The following is a 21,677-nucleotide window of genomic DNA, read 5'->3' as shown; positions in this document are numbered from 1 at the left end:
CATGGTAATGCAGGAGAACATCTGCAGTAGAGTGTAATTATGGGCCACTGCAACAGGACCAAGGCCCCAAAAGACCCAAAAGATTAGGGTACCAGCAGCAGGGTCAAGGGTACCAGAGTCAGAAGTATCCACAAGGGCAATACCAAACTTATAATCAGCAGCCCCAAGCACCGGGCACACAAGTACGGCACCTGCCACAACAGCATCAGGGCGGTGCTGCCCCAGTAAATAGGGAGCCAGTTAGGGCTGCTGCTCTCTTTGGGGAAGCAGCAGTGGTTGGAGGTAGCCAGTTGTCGTTCCCTGGAACAAACACATATCCTGATTAGGACAGCCCAATAGAGCACTTGCGTGTCCGGTCTTAATGACGACTACCCATCCTGAAGAGGAACTGTTGTTTGGGGTGGAGACAGGAAACAAGCAATTCATGTTCATGATGGACTCTGGTGAAACTAAATCATGCAACATGGAGGGGAACGTTCCACTATCGGGAAAATATTTTGATGTGCAATGATTCTCTAGGGCTATTTCCAAGGTTCCATACACTGAGGAGTTGGATGTAAAGGTGGGAGGGAAGGTAGTATGGGTGCCCTTACTATATTCTGAGAGTTCCCCAGTCAATTTACTGGGTAGGGACCTGCTTAGTAAGTTAAACATGACTATATCCTTTACAGATCACCGAGTAGTCTGTTCCATGCCTGGGATGTGTGCTGTAAGGGCGATGTTGATAATACACACAATGACAAGGGAGGTGGTAGTACGTGAAGATGGTTGTACAGATTGCCAAGCAATGCTGGTGAGTACCCATTGATTTTATTTTTTGCCCAGCCATGTCACTCGATGTGGTGGCAGCAATGATATTATTGCTGGAACTGCAGGGGTTGCTTGTTTTGGACAAAAGGGTTGTCCTATTGGGAATGGATAGGGGCGCTGTGAGTGGCACACAGTGCTCTGTGTATAACCAACAGTGCACCTAAAGGAGATGACGGATGATGAGCTGTTTGGGAATAACGACAAAAAGGGGGGAATAATACTAGAGATTGGCATCCCATGTGTAATAACGATACAGTACCGAAGAGTGCAGTGTCCCTTAATAGCAGCATTAACTCCATCCTCATTTTACAATGAAGATTTAGAGCACGTGCCTTCACAGTTGTTGACCCATATGATGTAGGATTACTGAAAGATACACCTGTGTGTTTAACATTAAAACCAGGTGTGGTGCTGCCCAGGGTGAGACAACACCCACTGTCAAGAGAAGCAGAGGAAGGCATTAGAAAAGCAATACAGGCCCTACTGGACCAGGGGATTATCGTGCCATCTACGTCCCTGTGTAACACAGCAATATATCCTGTTAAAAAATCAACAGGAGCAATTGGAGAACCATCCAGGGTTTGCTCCCCCTAGATGATGTGGTGCAGAAAGAGTTTCCAGTAGTTCCCAATCCTGCGACAGTTTTATGCAGCATCCCCAAAGAAACCACACATTTTACTGTAGCAGATTTGAAAAATGCATTCTTCTCGATTCCACACCATCCAGAGTCGAGGTACCTCAGAGCATTTAGGCAGGGTCAGATGCAGTTCGAACACACTAGATTACCCCAGGGGTACTCAGAGAGACTGAGTATATTCAACTGATTACTGCATGCCGATCTTGGGAATATTCAAGTGCCTACCATGATTATGTAGTACATGGATGATCTGCTAGTGTGTAGTGACAGTGAACAGCATTGCCAAAGTGAATCCATTGCACTGCGACAATTTTTGACCTGCAAAATGCAGATGTTCCTCGGCCTGTGTAACTACTGCAGGGCCTGTGTCTAGATTACGCAACATACACAAGGCCACTTATACAGGCCCTTAGGGAAGAACAAAAAATAAAGGACCACAAGTTACAGTAGACAACAGACATGATAAATTTGACAACTTAAAAGAAGTCATTAGTTCAGCACCCGTACCGGTCACACTCGATTATACACCGGAATTGTATTTGTTTTCACATTCCGATGGTCAGTTTATGGCAGCAGTGTTCACACAAAAAAACACAATGGGCCACAAGACAAGCCATTGGCCTATTATAGTGGCACTCTGGATGCAGTGATGCATGAGCAGTTTGCGTGCTAAGAAGCATAAGCAGATTCTGCCTTTGCCAAGTTCTGTGGTCGTAATGGGGTGTTCTGTAACATTGTATGCAGAACATTCTTTTTTTGATATTCTGGAAAGGTCAAAATCTACTCTGACTACGCAAAGGTCATCGACATATGAGATCATCATCTCTAAACCCCATATTCATGTGGTTAGGTATGAATCCCGCCACCTTTTTAACAGAAATGCCTACTACAGATGACTTGACAGTGCATGATTGAGCCACATATGAGGGCGAGGAGGATGATACTCACAAAGCAAGGGTCTGTGCATTGACAGCGGGTGAGATATTTTTTGTTGATGGGTCATCCACAATTGAGCAAGATGATGGACAAAGACGAAGAGGGGCAGCAGTGTACGAACTGAAAGAGGGGAGTACAATACGGTGGCCATGAAAAGGTTGCCTACATGCTATTCTGCACAAGTGGCCGAACAGCAGTCGCTGCCGGTCTCATTGCGAGACAAGTCCCCCTCCTGACAAGGAGACCTGTATCTCCATCAGCCCTGCAAGAAGCACTGAATTCAGAGGCCTATCATCAACTTCCAAGATGGCCGCCACTGTGCCTCGGTGCACACCAGGCTCCCAAGCTGCCCTGGGCCTGCAGCACCATCATTTGCTGGTGTCCCAATTTGAAGCAGCTAACCCCTTGCACGACAGGTGAAGCCAGCCCCAACTGAAGGCCAACACTCGAGGCCTCTTCCAGCACTCTCCGTCGGTCTCAGCCATGTTGTCTACTGTATGTCCTGCACAAGATTGATGTATCTGCTTTAACAGCTGGCCCTACACTGTCTAACTATTGCATTGTTCCTGAAAATGGGAAAGGAAATGCTTTTCCCCCTGTAAATGCACACCTAGTTAACAACAATGAAATCCTTTCTAAAGCTACTTGCACTATGCAATTTTGCTGAGCACTAACACTAGCTTGTGTAGCACTGGCGCCATTAGCTCCTGTGATCAGCCCAATGCAGAGCTAACAGAGGCGTTTGTAAGTCCTTTGTGTGACTCCAACAAACACTACACGCCCATTACTAAAGTAACCTGTCCACGTGTATTTGTTTGCATTCACTGCCAGAGCAACATCCATCTTCCAATACCCAACAGATTCCTAAAGACAGCTCTTACCTCCGAGCCATGCTAGCTTTTTGTGCCACTTTCTCCGCATTGCGACCCTAGGCAACATCCCTGCATCGATGAGACGGCCAGCTCTAAGCCTGCTATCAAAAGAATTATCGACCGACTGAACTTATATAGTTTGCATCGGCAGCGAAATTGCCCACATCAAGCAGACAGATCCCAGTGCAAATGCAAAGCCTGTAACTCAGAGCCAGCGCATGGCCTTCATGGTACTCCAGCCATGCCTGCAACACTACAACTCCCACAAGGATGTGCTTGCGCAAATGAGCACATGCAGCACAATCGTGGAATTGCCATCAGGCTGCCCGGTCCCTTATTGCCAAGCCCTCGTACCACAAATGCTTCTGCTGCCAAACCTGCCACTGCTTTCAATATCAAGCTCAAGCGCACTGCGATGCCCACATCAGGCCTGGCCCAACCAGCTAACCTCCTACGGGAAGCCGTTCACAGCAGTTGCACTCCTCTTTTTGCACTTGCAACAGCAACAGTTTGCATTCCACTACTGTCCCCCCCCCCAACTGCAGGCGAGAAGCAGCCACACCCCTCCTCCAGCTCTGGAAACACATTCTACCCTCCACTACTCATCTCTTGACCATAGCAAAGAGCTTTGCTCTCACTGTGCTCTTACTTCTGTAGCACCCCCACTACCATAGCACCCCAACTTCTGACCATCAGAAATGTCAGCCGGTACCTGCGCACACAGTCCATCTCCCACCAAGATACCTCCCCTATCTAACACAACCACTACATTAGCACCCCCCCACCCACGCCAATTCACTCACTCTCCTCACTGTGCAGCACAATCAAAACAGCCTTCTACCTGCCCCCTCACTATCTCCAGACTATGCTTTAGACCCAGGAAGGAATTACCCCCTCACCGAGACACCACCACTTCGCCCTCACAGTCAATATAAAGAATTTCCCTCCTTAGAACACAATCAAAAACAAGGCCTCACCACACAAAATCTGTGTCCTTCAACCAGCACTTAGGCCCCAACTGCACAATCTACCATCTCACCAGTGAAACCTGCCACTGGGCCACCTGTCCCCAACGCATTCAATCAGCGCATTTTGAACTGCACTCTCATCACTGCTTGTTCTCTGCCTGCACATGCATTAACGACCTCATCCCTGAACACAACTTGACGCCCTAGCAATACCAGAGATCTGGCCTGCATCCGCGCACTTTCCCTAACTATACCTCAGGGATAGACCATCTTCTGGAATAACAGAGCCTCTGTCAGAGGAGGTGGCATCACCATTATGGTCAGATAATCCCTCCCTATCAAAATCTGCAAATCCTCCCTTGAATGTCTCTGTGACATCCTGTCACTCAAATTCTCACCCACACCTACATGCACGACCACCATCCACTTATGTTAGGCAGAATTAGATGCAGTACCCTTTGGGAACACCACATACAATTAAGACTACCAGTGACAGTAAACATTCACCTTTAGTACACGCCTGTACTACACAGTAAATTGGTAGCGATGGCTGAGCAGCCAGACTTATCTCAAGAGCAAGTGAGCAGTATCAATAGTTACACAAAGGACAGCAGTTTGACTCATTACGACTTTGGCGGTAGCCATGCCCTATAAGGGCATGGCTGCCACCAAAACCGGGTCCGGGTTCCCTGAATGGGGAATTACAGGGCCATTCCATGTTTGGAGGGCCTGGTAATTCCACCTTCATGGGAACCCGGGCCCGGACCTTCCCCATTCCCATTTGAGCCTCCATAGGGCTCAATGGGAATGGGTGCAGGGAGCTAACAACGGGCCCATTACGACCGGCCTGTTGTTAGCTCCATGGTCCCCTCGCGGGACCGGGTAAGGATGCCTGGTTTTACCAGATCCCAGGAGGGAACCTCGTAATCAGACGGAATGGGTTTAATGGGTCTGCATCCATTTGTGGCACCCGTTAATCCATTTTGCCAGGGTCGTAATGAGGCCCTATGATTCAAACAAACACTGACTCAATGTTTCTGAGTAAAAGAATATACATTTATTTACACATCAGTTGTAAAACATTTCACTCAAGTAAAGCAGTTGTAAAATCACACTCTTAATACACCACACCACTCCCAATAGATTCTGGACAAGTTAAACTCAAAATGTAGTATGAGCAAAATGGCACTCCAGTAATTTAAAAAGGGAGGGAAAGACAAAGTTAGGTACAAATTGAGCAGCACCAACATGTAAGTAAGCAGGGCAATCTAGAAAGAGGAAATACAGTGATAGGATCAAATCAAAAAGGCTTAACGGCCAAAGTCAATAGGACAAATGTCTTTTGATCAAGATCACACAGTTCATGGTAGTTTGCGGTTAAGTCTTTGCCAAGAGTTCCGGACAAAGTTGGTTGGCAGAAAAGTTAGTTTAAAGAGTAGAGAAGGAAAAGCCCCTGGATTGGCGAAAGGTTTAACACACCTTCACAGCGGCAGGACAAAACGAACAACCAGATTTGCACAGTACCTTTAAATGGAGAAGAAGCTGTAGCTGAGGCGGACATTCCTGGCAGTTCCTGCAGGCTCACGGTTCGTGAAGCGACTGTGGGACTGACATGAAGTAGGAACACTTAGGGGCCTGCACTGCCCAGGGAAGAAACCAGCAGCATAGCAAAGCAACGAATAAAAGGTGCGCTCAGGAGAAGAAGATTCCTGGTAGGTCTTCTCTGTCATTGGAGCTTGACGATTCAGACCTGCAGCAGGACTTCACCGGGCGTTCAGTCATTGTAGGGGTCCTCTTCTGACAGCTCCTCATCGGTTCTTTCGTTCCAGTGGCGACTCTGCCTTTTCAGACCCAGAGACTTGTTTTTTATGCAGTTTTCCCCCATTCACACAGCCTGGCTGTCAATCACACAGCAGGGTGGCTGTCCCGCCGGGACAGTCACCTAGCAAATCAGATAGGAGTGTGACTTGGGTTACCAAGGGAACCCATCGCAAGGGTCCTAAAACCACTGCCTCACATCCTGCCTACCCAGACTTTCAGGCGCCTAAGGAGGGCTTCCGAGTAGAAGCCCGTGAAAAGACAGTGAAGTAAGGAACCAAACCAGGTTTGGCACACGGAGTAAAATACGAGAAAGACATTTTCAAAAAGAAATGGCGATTAAACCCAGCCGGAACCGTATAAAAACCTATATGGTCTAGCAGGTTTAAGTTTGAGGCTACCAAGATGGCCTAAAACAATACCAAGGTTATTTAAGATAACCGCGGTAGAAAAAATAGGGTAGTTACCACTGCCACAGTCAAGTCTTGATGAAAAGGGAGCGAAACAATGCTCCAAGAGAAACAGACAAAAAGGGATAACTTTAAATGTTCTGGGAGACAGTAGTCAGTCCCAGAAAATGGAGTCTGAGTTTGGGAAGTCTAAAAGACAACCCTGTGTCACTGCACTGAAGGTGTTGTGTAACACACAGTAAAAAGATGATGCCTATGGAGTAGGTGAGGCTCCACAGTCTATGAACACAAGAAAATGTTAAACACACACAGGAAAACACATGTAAGATTGGGAAAAAGGCCTCACACTCTTACCAGGTGAAAAAAGAAATCCTAGAAATCCAGCAAAGCTGCTGAGGGACTTGATAGGTAAGGGAAATTAGCCATTCTTGAGAATTCTAACAACTTCCACCTGCCCCCACGAAAAAACTTTGAGCAAAATCTACTCCACATAATACAGGACAACCTGAAAGCCTCCTCTCAATTATCCTACTAGGAGACCTCAACCTGGGCCCACTTCACCATAATGAGCATTCCTCTGATATCTTTCTCCGTCTCACTGTGACATGGTTCACAGCCAGCTCTGTCACTAGCTTCGACACACTCCTACCTGATGGTTACATGATCCTCTCCGTTCCCAGGCCTAACCGTGCTGGGGGGGTGTTGCCCTTATCTTCCCTGAGTGGATTCCTGCCACTGTCATTCCTACGCAGACCTACTAAACTTTTGAATGTCTTGTCTGGCGACTCTCTCTCTCTCCCAGCCATTCCCTTACCATGGCTACCATCTATCGGCCACCTGGTCAAATTTCCTCCTTCCTCTCTGAGTGGGCTGACCTCTCCTCCTCACTCCTGACTGCTACCACTCAACTCCTCTTTCTAGGTGACTTCAACATCCACCTGGATGCCTCCTCTCCCCCCACTGGACTCTTTCGTGACCTCTGCGACTCTCTCTCACTCTCTATTCTCCCGTCTGGGCCTACTCATTCTGCAGGGCACACTCTTGATGCTCTGATCTCTTCTGACCTTCCCCTCTCCGTCCCTCTCCTCATTCCTCTCTCCTGGAGTGATCACTTTCTCCTTTCCTCCCACCTCACCCTCCCTACCCCTCAGGCAAAGCCACCCTCATCATCGCCACCCACCTTCTCGGCCATCCGACCCATGAAGCGCGCGTCAGTTGAGGCTTTCGCTGCCACGTTCTCGCCCCCCCTCCCCCTTCGGCTGACTCCCACCCTGACACAGCCCTCTCCATGCTCCACTCTGCTATATCTGATACTCTTGATATCCTTGCCCCTGTCATGAGAATCCGCCTGAAGCCCAAAGCCAAATGTAACTCCTGGTATGACTCGGATCATTAAACGCAAGTGCAGGGTGGCAGAGAGGAAATGGCGTGCTTCGTGTTCATCCTCTGACAAACTGGCCTGCCGCCTGCTCCAAAGGCAATACCGTCTCTCCGTTCTCATCAAGAAGAGATCCCTTATCGAAGCCCGCATCTCTGCGGCATCTAACAACTCGGCTGAACTCTTTAAAATCTGCAAGCAGCTTGCCAACCCTGCTGCAGTCTCTACCTCTCCTGTCCCCTCCCAGGCCCTCTGCACGGCACTGGCCTCTCACTTCATCTCTAAAACTCAGGACATCCTGTCCTCACTCTCCTCCTATCACCACCCTCCCTCTCTTCCCTGCTCTTCCTCTGGCCCTTCTGCAGCCACCCCTCCTCCTTCCTTCTCTGCCTTTCCCCTTTTTTCTGCTGACGAGGTCTCCAGACAAGTCCGATCTATGAAAGTCTTGTCTAAACAGGTTCACCCCTGTTCCTCCAAAACTATCAAGGTCCACATCGACTCCCTGGCTCCCGCCCTGGCTGACTTTTGGAACCACTCCTTCGCCTCTGGAGTCTTCCCATCCCCCCTCAAGCACTCCCTTGTGCACCCTCTTCTTAAGAAACCCTCTTCCGACCCCTCCTGCCCGGCTAACTATCGCCCAATCTCCATCACTCCCTTCCGGGGCAAGCTCCTGGAGAAACTGGCCATCTCCCAGCTTAACCTCCATGCTGAATCTGTTGGTAGCCTTCATGACCATCAGTCTGGCTTCAGAGCTGCCAGAAGCACGGAAACTGCTCTCCTGAACATCCGTGAAGACTTGCTCTCCAACCTTGATTCTAACACTCCTTGTGTTCTCATTTTGCTCGATCTCTCTTCTGCCTTTGATACTGTCAAACATGCCATTCTGCTCAACTGTCTCCGTGATAACCTGGGTATCACTGGTCAGGCTCTGGCGTGGCTGACTTCTTTCCTTTCCAATCAAACCTCCCAGGTCCAACTTGGGCCCTTCCTCTCTGACGTCTTCTTCTCCACCTGTGGTGTTCCCCAGGGATCTAATCTTTCTCCCTGGCTTTTCAACCAGTACCTGTCACTCCTTGCCCACTGCATCGCCGACCTCTGCCCCAACTTTCAGTGCTATGCGGATGATACCCAGCTCATTTTCAGGCTACCCTCGGCCTCCTCCTCTCCTTCCCTCATCTCTGACTGTCTGTCTGCTATCCAGGAATGGTGTGCCGCCAATGACCTCTGCCTTAATGCCAGTAAGACTGAGATTCTACTCATTGGCACACCCACTCCATCCTTCCCTGCAGTTCTCTGGCCGGCCTCTCTTGGCCCTCTTCCTGCTCCTACCTGCAAGGCTAAAAACCTTGTGTCATCTTCGACTCTACACTCTCCTTCTCTCCTCACATATCTGACGTCTCTAAGAAGCCACACTACCAGCTGCACCTCCTCAGAGGTATTCTTCCCTTCCTCTCCTTCCTCCAGAAGCTCACTGTCTCCCGAGCCCTGGTTCTCTCGAAGCTGGACTACTGTAACAGCCTCTATCTTAATCTGCCTGCCTCCACTCTCCGCCCTCTGCAACTCATCCAGAACAGAACTGCGAGACTTGTCCTTGGCCTCAAGCCCAGGGACCGTATCTCTCCAGGACTGGCTCCCAGTGGCTGCGAGGATTAAGTTAAAAACCCTCTGCATTATCCACAAGGCCTTCTGGGGCCTAGGGCCAAAATACCTTCAACTCTCTCTCCCTAAATATCTTCCTTCCCGAGCCCTTCGCTCATCCGTCTCCAACTCCCTCAGGGTCAGCCGCTTCTCAAAGCAACAAGCTGGGGGTAGATCTCTCTCCGTGGCAGGGGCCTCCCTCTGGAACAGCCTTCCTGCCTCCCTGAAACTTGAGGAGAACCATCTCTGGTTCCGGAAGCACCTCAAAACCTTCCCCTTTGCTTCTACTTTCTCTGTCCCTCTCCCCTGCTAAATTCTACACTGAAATTGCACTGAATCTGCAACTGGGCCACTCTCACCGACCTCGGTCCTGGGCCCAGCCACTCTCCACTTGCACTGCCTCGCTGGCATTGCATCCCCTGCACTGCGGGACTGTCTCTGTATCCCTACAGCCCCCCCTTCCCAGCACTTGCCTGCACTTACCTTGCACTTGCCACCAGCTGGCCCTATTTACTTATTTATTTTTATTCTACTTACTTGTACTGCACTTCCCCCTCCCCTTCCCTTTGCACTTTTCCCTTCCCCTACCCCTGCATTTGCACAGTCTGAATGATACCTGGCCTAGTAGGATCGTTGTCTGTCTTCCCCTTGTTCCCCCCGCCTCGTCGCGCCTTGAAACACTTGTGCATAGGCGCGTTACAAATGCCATATCATATCATATCATATCATATCATATCATATCATATCATATCATATCATGACACACAGGCATCCTCACTATCCAACACCCTCAACACCCTAGGATTCTGTCAACTCATTACCTCTCCCACACATTTTATAGACATATACTAGACATTATTGATTACCACAACTGAAAGATCACTGCCATCGCTACCTGTCCTTGGTCTGACCATACCTCATCTTCTTCTCTATCCCGCAACCCGCCAAAGTCAAAACAACTTCTAACCCTCTACCTTCTGCGGTAACACGCAGTTCATGCAAGCTCACAAGAGACCACATCCTTCCCTTGCTTAACACACCCAGATCTCGAGCCCCTGTTCGCACCCAACCCTGACACAATGGTGGCAACATACAACTAATTTCTCTCCAAAGCAGTGAATATCTTAGAACCCTCACCCCCTCACAAATCCAAGATAGTTACACACTCAAACTCCTAGTTCACACCAGACCTCACAGAACTCTGCACACTGAAACATTAAGCCCAGCTCTCCTGGCTGAAGGGACCTTCCCTTTCTCTGAAAAATTAGTTTAATAAAATCTCCTTTAAAACAAGAATATGCACTGCTTCCTCCCATACCAAAGAAATTGTCACCAAGTACAGGGAAGTAGAATCCCCCACTTCACCACCCTCCATCATCATCAAAGATGCATCATGGTGTTCTGACATCCAAACAGCTCTCTTAGGAAAAATCAATACCCTAAATTTAAAAAAAAATACTCTCACAGCTAGCCACATTCAAGAATGACCCAAAAGCTACCAACCTGAAATGGACTCCTCCCCACCCAACTCGTTCCACAAAACAATTCACCTTCAGAGACCTTGCCGAAATTGAAGTCTTGAATCTAATCCAGAGCTTGAAACCATCTAAATGCAAAGGTGATATTTGCCCAGCATTCCTCATTAAAGACTGTGCTGACGTGCTAGCCCCAGTCATCACTGCATTCATTAACGCCTCTCTCTCCAAAAGTGCCATCCCAGCCAGTCATAAAGAGGCCTGGGCCTCACCCTTCTGAAAAGAACACACTAGACCCATCCATTCTATCCAACTACAGGCTCACAGAAAGAATCATCAACGCCCACTCCTCTAGCCCCACTAGGACCCCTTTCTCAGACAGACATGTTATACCTTAAGTGGGAAGATGTAAAGCGGGATGCTCCAACTTCCCCTACCGTACCGCCAAACTCTGGAATGACCTGCCGCCCTCCTTGAGGGCTGAGAATTCCTACTGGATATTTTGGAAAGCTCTCAAAACCCAGCTTTTCTCCTAACGCCCCCCCCCCAAGTTATTCTTCCATGCCTTACCTCAGTATGTACAGTACGACCAATATGTATGAGAACACTTTGACCTCATTACGACAGTGCAGGTCTGGTAACAACGGTGCTGATAAGCCTACCGGCACCGTTGCTAGCAGACCGGCACAGTATAACTATGCGGGTGGGTGCCATCCCACCTGCCAGGGTCAGGCCTGGCGGCTGGAACAGCATCCGCCCGCAGAGTTTCACAGAAGCACCGGCACCATTGTTAACAGCGCCAGTGCTTCCGCGGTCCCCATTCCCATTGAGTCCTATGGGAATCAAATGGGAATGGGGATTTTCAATTTACTGGCGACTGAATTCGCGGAATGCCAGGGTTGTAATCCCCCGGTGTTACCGTAAAGACAGGCATGGGTAAATGTTGCAAGTCCGGCAGCAACCAGCCGGTTGCACCGGCAGGGTTACCGCTGGACTTGTAATGAGGCACTTTGTCTCTATGTAATCAATGTAATTTTTACCTACTCTCCTTGTCTTTCCACCAAAACCTTACTATATGACTAAGCATACCTACCTGACTTGTACCTAACTAGTACGTGTAACAGCGCCTCAATGCCTCTGGGTTGTATGTGCGCTTGAAATGAATGAAATACATAAACAAATAAACGTATGGTGCTCATCAAAGCGCTAGCACTGGGAGCAGTACAAGGGTGCCATCTCACAATAGACTCTGGCTCAGCATACTCCACAACAACGGTACACGTCAATGTCTCCTGTTGGAAGAGGAGGGGGTTTTGGAGATTGTATGGATCCCCACTGCAGCATGCAGCGCTGTAAGAAATGCTAATAGAAGCGTTAATGCAGGAATCTGTTGTGGCGTTCGTCAAATGCGTCACCCATACTCACAGGACAGATGAAATATCAAGGGGGAATGCAGCTGCCGATGTGTCAGTCAAAATGGCAGTAATATCTGCCATTGAGTAAGTTGTAACTGTCCCAATGGTAAACAAACATCCAGTGCCTTATAAAGCATTGCCCATCTCCCAGATTATCGAACTACAAGGAAGGGCATCTGAGACAGAGAATGAGTTATGGTTGTGCAGAGGGTGCCAGCAATCTCTGACAGATCTGGTATGGAGACAGGAGTGCTCTGGGAGCACAGTAATGCCCCAGGAGCTGTTAGCAATAGCATTTGAACACTTACAATACTTGTCACACAGTTTGAAGCAACACATGGCAGCAGACATACAGGAAGACTGGTTTACACCAAACATCCAGGAAAAAATTACAGATTTGGTCATACATTGCATCAAATGTCAATGTTTTAGTACAGAGATGAGCCTATGAACATTACGGGGCACCTGGCCCCGCCCTACTGGGCTGTTCTGTGAATTACACATAGACTATGCAGATATCGGTGAGCGTTGTAATGGATCCAGGTACCTCATTATGGTGGTCTGTCCTTTCTCAAGGTAGATGGAAGCAGGACCATCGGCGCACTTGGATGCCAAGTATGCTGTGAGGTTTCTAGTACAGGAGGTTTTCCCGTGCTGGGGTGTGTGCGAAGATTTAAGGTCAGGCAATGCACACATTTCTTCAATGCGTTATTCCAACACATTACAGCACTTCTTGGCATCAAACATCGGATGTTTTCAATTTATCACCCACAGGCCAATTGCACCGTGGAGAAAATAAATTGCTTTCTCAAGAGCAAGTTACTAAGTTGTGCACCACATTGAAGAAAGAAAAACTGGGTGCACTGTTTGCCCCTGGCCCTTTTCAGTTTATGTAGGCAGCCACATAAAGATCATCATCTGTCACCTCACAAGGTGGTCATTGGCCAGCATATGCATACCCCCATATCCCTGTGAGAAGGGCTGCTGATGCGTACAGGGATGCAGCAGTGTTAGGAGAGGAATTCAGGGAATATTTGATGACACTAACTCAGGCCATTAAATGTGTCTCCCAAGTGATTGCAACTCCCAGGATTGTGAATACAGAGACGCCTGATGCTGCGCAGATGACGTGGATAGATCCTGAGCATATAACGACTCAACCACTGCTGTCAGGGGACTATAATTGCATTTGCAATTATGTGTGCAGGTGGAACAATTCTCAGTTCCAAGGACTGTACAAGGTTGTGTTTTGTACTCACCTCACTGTGAAAGTGAAATAATTATGCTACTGGGTTCACCTCTCTGACGTTCATAGGCACCTCCAGAGAGCACAGAGGTGCATCGTTATCTTAAAAACAAGGGGTAACAGTACATATACCCTGATTGGCTAGCTGGCCTGTCTAGTGGCGATACTGGTGTTTGGCATGTCCAATTGGCAGGCAAAAGCTCAACTGCTAGCTCACCAATTTTCTTTTGCTGTGAGCGCTTTTCTCTCTCTCTCAAGCTCTCTTTCTCTCTCTCGCTCTCTCTCACTCTCTCTCTCCTTCTCTCCTTCCCGTCTCTTCTCTTTTTCCATGCCCCTCTCATTCCCTCTTCCTTTGTGTATAGAGAATGTCTTGTACATTTTCATCTTTTCCATTGTCTTGTGATTCTGTGCTTCTATTTCAGGGAAGAAGAAGATGGACACGACCAATGTACATAGATTGTTGAGTAGGGACTTGAGGCGTAGAGGCAGGAATGAGAGATCGTGGACATATATTTATTATAGTGGGTCAATAATTGCTGGAGTATTGTCTGTGATATTGCTTGTACTACTGGAAGCGTATTGGGGACAGTATTATAGGGGGAGGTCCAATAAAGTGGTGTGGGGGAAATAGGTTTATATATTATCCAAATGGAATAATACATATAAATGTTAAAAATACGAGTGGATTTACATATATCAGTACTACTGTGAACACTAAAAGTAACAACGCAAGTGGATTTAATGGCTCTAACATGCAGGTTACGTCTGTGAAGGTAGCAGAGAACAGGGTGTTTACAATAAGTAGGGGATTGTCTACCACTATGGAAAGGTACAATGTCATTTCTGACAGTACTGCTAAAGCGGCCATCCATGAGGATGCATATAGAAAAATGAAAAGAGAAGTACGACAAAAAGTATGAAATATATCAAGGACTGTGTTTTGATGTGATTGAGGATACTCAACGCCCCAAGTTCACTAATTCATGGCACCCTGATATGAGTGGTGTGGGAAGAAATGCTGTGAATGGGAGCTGTTATGTGTGTTCACTCATTCCACACACATCAGTGGCTCCCAAGGTGTTAGTACCACAAGCAGTCCCAATTATAGAGGCACAATGTCTGGTTCATCTCGTGTTATGCAGAATAAAAGGAACGCTCCAGGCACACATTGAGGAACTGCAAATGGTGGGCCCATATTACATAAAATGCACCGAAGACCCGAGAAACATCAAGTGTGTGGAGTTACCCTATCTGATGGTGACGGGGTGGAAGTATATGAATAATAAATGGCAGTATAGCACTCTACCCTGCTTGGCAGAAGGACTGGTAATAGCAAGGAAAGGATAGTGCAGGTGTTCAAATCTGGACAGAGCTTATCACAAAACTGATTTCAATTGCAGCAATGAAAAATCTGGTGCGAGTGCACAAGGAAGAATAATATAAACTCTGTTTCCGCAGCAAAGGTACAGTCTTTGTCGGCACAAACTAATATTGTACTTAAACTCTATTGATCGCAGAAATTAAAAAAGGAATAAAGGCACTGATGGATTACTACTGAATCTGTCGCCGACAAGATTACTTGCACCTACCAGCATCATGGAGGGGCTGTTGTTCTCTGGCCACATTGCATTCAGCGCTATTAGTAATCCCAGAAGAACACATGAAGGGGGAGTGCTGCCTAAAGAGGAGCCAACGCGTTTTCCTACAGTGCAACATAAACATAAGAGCTTGGTGCCCATGCAAGAGAACCATATACAGCTAGAGAAAGGAAGGCCCCAGCAACCACAGAAGATGAAAAGATCGAATTACATTTCTAAAGACTCTTCCACATTGCTTGCCGAAATACCACAGGAATATCGGCTTTTCAGTTCAGAAGAATCTTTTTTCACCTCTTTACTCGTGCTGGGAGTGCAGGCTGCAGCCAATGCCAAATGGCTGCAAATGGTGAGGTGGCAACTGGTCCAGCTTGTGAATGACACAGAGAATGGGTTCAACGTGAGGTCGAGTTGCGGGCGTTGAGACTTATGACAAAGCAAAATCGCTATGTGCTGGACATGTTAACAGAGATGGAGTGTGGGGTTTCCCAAATATTTGGTGATTCCTGTTGTACAGAGAATGCATCATTATGCCACATCATTGCAGCAGTCCATGGCATGGGTGTTCGCATGAAGGAGGAGAGAGGAATTCGGGATAGTGATTGGCTGGCCATTACATTTAACGGGGCCCCATCGTGGCTAGGAGTGATCGTGAAGATGTTAATGCCCTGAGTTCATCCTGGTCATTTTCTGCAATTGTCAGCTGGTTCTTTGAGGCTCTGCCTCTGTGGTACCTGATAGCGCAAGAATCATGGTATCAATTGGGGATTCAAAAGCATCTTGTGAAACAAAAAAAACATTAAAGCACAAACCAATACCAACAGGTTGACCCGAAGTATGAAATGTGCCCCATCCCGTATGGAGAAAAGTTGATCCTCTATACCACACTATTGTTTCCTCACCCAGACAATTACACAGATGTTTGGGTGGACCTGGTGTGGGCGGCGGGATGCATTTACATGACTTGTTTGCCTGAAGAGTACATGGGTAGGGGGGAGAATTTGTGATCAATGTGCAAGGCGTGGGTGCCAGTAAAGAGGAGTATGCCATATGTGGATTCAGAAACTGTGGAGCGGGAGCGCAGAAGCATTCCAAAATGAGTTACTGTAGAAATAACGAAAGGGGGAATGCTGGGAAGGGTGCAGCCCCACCCCATAGGTGATTTAAAGTAAGGTGAGATGCATTTGAGGCACTGTGATGAGCCAGGGGGCAGGGGGATCAGTGAGAGGGGTGCCTTCCCGTCTAACAGGACTGCATGGTAATTCAACCAAGTGTAGTTTTACTACATGGTGTGACAAAGGCTCGGGCGGCATCTTCATTTTGCGTAGATATTAGTGAACCTAGGTAGAAGGAAAGGATTGCACGGTAAATGCAGCATTGCATGCACTAGGCCCAAATCTAAGAGGACACAGAAATCTCCAGTCTTGCCCGAGCTCCCATGTGGACAGTTTACACCCCCACCCGCCATACTGTTTATTCAATGTTCTTGAATGGGTTGCAAAAATGTGTTTTTCACCCAAGAGGAATGTGTCCTACAAGGCCGCGATCATAGCCTGGCTCCTGGTGTGCAAGTTATCTCACATTGGCCAAAGCATGACCCGGTCCATTCCAGGGTGTCCACGAGTTATAGCCCATATAACTGACTAAACCCGAAGGTCCCAGAATTCCATGACACCTCGAGCACTTTGAGCACCAGATCAAAAGTCCTGAAATGTTCAAAGAGGATTGACAGGGCACAACGTTCAGCAATAATTGTGTGATTTGTATTGTGAGGTACTGTGAGGAATACATTATAGTTCAAAACAAGGGTGTAGACCTTGGAGCCAGATGGCACGCAGCGAGTGATTGAAATGTGTGTGTGAAGGTTAGAGGGCCCCAGAACCTCCTGTGTGTCTTTCCTGGGGCCTGCCAAGTGTACAGTATGAGGGATAAAACAAGATGTATAGTAGCAGTATAATTAATGTGTTTTCCGACCTTCACCGTTAGAAGATGAACCCCGCTGCACCCACATGATGGAAGACAGATGGACTTGTCTGGGACCAATAAACTGCCATCCCTTATGGATAAAACTGGTACATTTATAGGATCCATCCAATCAGCTGCACATGTTTTTCACTGTATATATTGCGTCATTTATGATGATGTTTTGCTTTATAAGATTCTGCTTGTACAACTTTTCAGCAAAACGTTCTTAGCAGCAGAGATCTTTGCTGTTGCTCTCATCTGCGTGTGAGATTTCATTTGTTATCCTTACAAGATCGACTTGGGCCTTTCGTCCCTAGCAGGCTGTATTCTGTCTGGCATGAGCGTTCAGGGGAGTTGCCTTCATTAGCATGGGGTACTCATGATCATCGTAGTTTAGGTACAGGAGCCATATCTTAAATGTCGCTCTTGTGCTGCAATAACATTGCTTTTGCTGAGGCGGTTCAGTGGGCATCTAGTGATCGTGGCCCTGCTCTGCAACACGAGCAGATCTAGTGCTGCAGATCAGGCTAATGAGGCAGCAGGGCACTAGTGCACTATGCTTTTGGCATGGGGTTGCGAGAAAGGGGGATCTGGTTAGCAGATTACACCTTTGGAGAAGAAATCACCTGCATCATGTTATGTATGAATACAATCAAAAATGCCAGGACTTTGCACTCTTGACTGATGTCAATTCCTCACACTTCTCCACTGCAATTGGGGAATTTATTATCTCGACCATTGCTGCTCTTTCATTGATTTCAATTTGGAAGCGTTAAAACCATGGCACATGTGTAAGTGACATTTCCTGAAGGAACTCTTCTCATACTCTTCTGGGAGATGAAACCTCGGTCTTTGGTTACTCTACATCATAGCAACGACAATGCACATCTTGACAATCCTGAGATCTATTGAGAGGCTGCTGGTGTGTGTGCTGTGTCTTCAATCAACATCAGGTTATGGCACATTTTATTGTGTCGCCAGACTGCAAACACTTCAAGGAAAGAATCTATCCCCAACAAATGGCACTCCTAAAAGGCGCAAACCTACAATCACAACACACTACTAGCACATAGGCTGAAACCATTATGTGCTCCCTAAGTGGGCATTGGGCATTAATTCTTAGAGTCCATTGGTAGGCCCAGTGACTGATATGCCTCATTGTTATATAACACTGTAAATATGTGTCCCTGCATGTACTCACTTAAAACATGTTCCTTCATCACAAGCTTTGTGGGAAGCCCTTGTGAATGGCAACTTGTTAAAATGACATTGCTACACCCCTACCCTACAGCTAGCATGGACATTTTTGTCCTTAATATTTTTCCAGAGTGTGTACAAAGTGATGCCATATGTGATGTCATCGGTGATGCCAGGGGTGATATCAACCGTGACGCCATATACGGCCTTATGGGCAGTGCATAGAGTTATGGCTGATTTAGGAACTGGTACATTTCTAGGGTTAAAAACATAATGTTCTTTTAAACAGATGTTTTGCTTAATGGTGCAAGTGCAATCTGCACTAGGAAAATCGGTCACTAGTGGTATATGCATATTAATTTAATGCATTCTTTGCTCTAGGGCAAAGGACTATGATTTGGGGAACTATCACACTAATGCAAACATGCACTTAAAGAATACATTATCTGCACTAGGGCAATGCGTGCCCTTATGCTAATTGTACTTGCATTAGTCCAAAGGTTTTGTAATACTGGCCAAAATGTTTCTAAGTTACCAGTGGTCACTTTTCACGTGGTAGATAATCCGTGGGAATACTTTGGCAAAAGGGACCGTGTGGTTCAAAATTATGATTACATAATATAATATTGTTAAATTGACTTTATTGTGGCATAACAAAACAAAAACCTACAAATTGACAAGTTGTGTGTCCTAGAGCAATCATATCTCTGCCACCAACCAAAATGCTGATTCATAAATCAGTCATACATTTTGCAATAAATTGCAATGTTTTTTTTTTAATGATATCTAATGGTTTACATACAGTACACATGTGGCCATGACCAGTTGACACTTTGAAAGAGCCATGGCCTTTGGCCAGGCCAATGGGCACCCCTAAGCCAACTGATGTGCCCAGCAGACAGCAGCCATAACCATGGGCCACGTTGCCCCCATGGAAGGTCCATTGGACCAGGACATGGACCTATGCCCTCAACCCACAAGCCAGACAAAGTTGCAACAGGGCCTTGTCTATGGGCAGTACCAGTGGCCACCTTAACCCCATTGTAGGTCTGTGGACCACCTGTCATGGCTTTAGCCAGTAGCCAGTTTCAGTTTGATTAGAGTTCGACCTACCGCTATATCCTAGGGCTCCCCAATCAACTAATATGGGCATTGGCCATGTCCTATGGTCATGGCTGTCATTACTTTGACTGGGCTTGTCTTTCAACCGAGCCGTGGATCCCCAAGCTACCCATAGTGGACAATGTGAGAGGCCTGCAGTTAGTCCTAGTGGTCACCATCTGCAGGGCATTGAGCAAAGTCCTGGACTCCGTGAACAGCCTACCCGTAGTGGGCCCAGGCTGTAGTGCACTGCCATGACCAATGGACACATAGGCAGGAATAGCATCTGCATAACCCTCTGGCCTCCCAAAGGCGCCCAGTCTCGGCAGATGTCGTTGGATGGTAAAACCATCGCTCATTTTGCCCTTGGCATAGCTTCCCGACATGAATGGGCCCCCTGAGCATAGCAGTAGAGGGCATTGGATATGAATCGTGCCCATGTTAAGTGGTCACTTTGCTGTGGTCATGGTCATCTCACATACCTCAATCCAATTCATCCCATGCTTATTGGGTACTGTTGCTACAATGGTCGCTATGTCCAGGTTTAATGTAATTAATGACTATGCCAATCAATTGTAATATCTTTAAAAGTGAATATCTTGACATTCTGCAGTGTGTGCACACATATATCTACCCCATGTGTCTTGCCTACATACTGTTGTACTAGCGTGACTCGTTTCTTCCCGTTGGTTTTTCTTGGTGATGCTGTCTCTTTCTCTGTGTCTTCCTCACCCAGAATGCATGTATGAACACAACAAGGGGACACAAAACACAAGCACTTCTGTATATGGACAACCGCAACACCTACATTTCACGTGCCACATTGATTGTGTTTTGGAATCGAATTATACAGCCTAGCAACACAAGAACACTGCGAGCTGCCAGGGAATCAAAGAACACTAAGAGACAATGCCTAGATTCAACCCTCCGCATTCATTTCTAACAGTGCAATACTGGGTCCTCTCTTTAGAGCCGAAGGCAGATATGTTTCTGGCAGCAACACTGGTCCACTCGAGAGGTAGGGTGAGGTTCAGTAAATCCATATTACCTGTATATTATGCACTCAACAGACGCATATACGGCCATCGGAATGTGCTGACTTATTGTTAAGGTAAGAACTCCAATTAACAGCTAACCAATGTACGAATTGAAAAAAAACAAAAAAGCAATTAAAAAATGTAGAAGCTGATTCTAGTATGGACTGGTACGTCAGGTAATTCAACTTTAACTTCGTGTGCTGCCAGTAACCTTCACAAAGAAGTATTATGACTAACAATGTCAAAGCATACAGAGTGATGATGTTGGATGTTTCTTTGCCTGTAACATCCAAACATATACTATTTTTTAACAGATATGTTTTGTACACAATTATGTGTGTATCATTTTAGGATCTGATAATGCTGGCTATTTGAAATTCGCAATGAATGAATCCGGACAACTCCCCAATGTCAGCATGCCTACTACACCCATAGCTCTCAACTCACACGCTTTTGGCGGGTGTCTCCCGCCTTGTAAAGGGCTGACTCACCCGCCAAGCCTCCTGCATGCCCATTCATTCCAATGGACGTCTCACCCGCCAAAAACAAAATCGGGTGATTTCACCCACCTTTGCAACACAAATGTTTGAGGGCTATGTACACCTTTATATTACTATAACACGTATCTCTTGTCTGGGATCAATTATTTGCTCTTACCTAGCTTTCTTAATGTCCTCAGACAACATCAGTGTTTAGGGTATACACGTGTGCCCTTCTTCGGTCTTATGCAGCTGCAGCATGTGTGAGGTCACGGATGAGCTCACTATGGGGGCTGTATGAGTTTTCCACCACAGAAGAACCATGCATTGTGCTGCCCTGACTTTCTGAAGCAGGCTATAATCGGGCACTGTTTTGAAAAGACGCCGATTGGACACTGTAATAGGAAAAATAAAGAATATCCTCGATTTGTATTCAAGTTTATCACACCTAGTATGTGTGGTACATTTGAGAAATAAGGACTTGTATCACAGCCGTACAGCTTATGGGATCTTAGAATTCTGCCAACTGATATTGACAACTTGCAGCTCTTCCATGTCATTAGACTAATCATGGCTGTGGTGCTGCTCTGCACATTACTACTGCATGGTCAGTGATCACGAAAGAACATAAAACACTGTCAGTTTCGCCAATTCCCCTTTTGTGCTTACAAGGACAATTTTCTAGTATTTTAACATTACG

At 46.9% G+C, this 21,677-nt stretch overlaps 1 protein-coding gene across 1 annotated transcript in view; it reads right to left on the bottom strand.

Moving 5' to 3' along the window:
- LOC138581887 (inositol 1,4,5-trisphosphate receptor-interacting protein-like 1) overlaps positions 1-21,242 on the bottom strand; it is a 44,287-nt gene extending 23,045 nt beyond the window's left edge. Inside the window, exon 1 of the mRNA XM_069652854.1 lies at positions 21,156-21,242. The gene's annotated coding sequence lies outside the window, so the exon portion shown is untranslated. The remainder of the gene's footprint in view (positions 1-21,155) is intronic.
- Positions 21,243-21,677: the final 435 nt, after the last annotated feature.

This window comes from Ambystoma mexicanum, chromosome 3q, assembly GCF_040938575.1.
Source record: "Ambystoma mexicanum isolate Mex_15411 chromosome 3q, UKY_AmexF1_1, whole genome shotgun sequence".
Classification (NCBI taxonomy): domain Eukaryota; kingdom Metazoa; phylum Chordata; class Amphibia; order Caudata; family Ambystomatidae; genus Ambystoma; species Ambystoma mexicanum.
The sequence above is the reverse complement of the archived record's forward strand: the minus strand, read 5'-3'. Positions and strand labels throughout refer to the sequence as shown.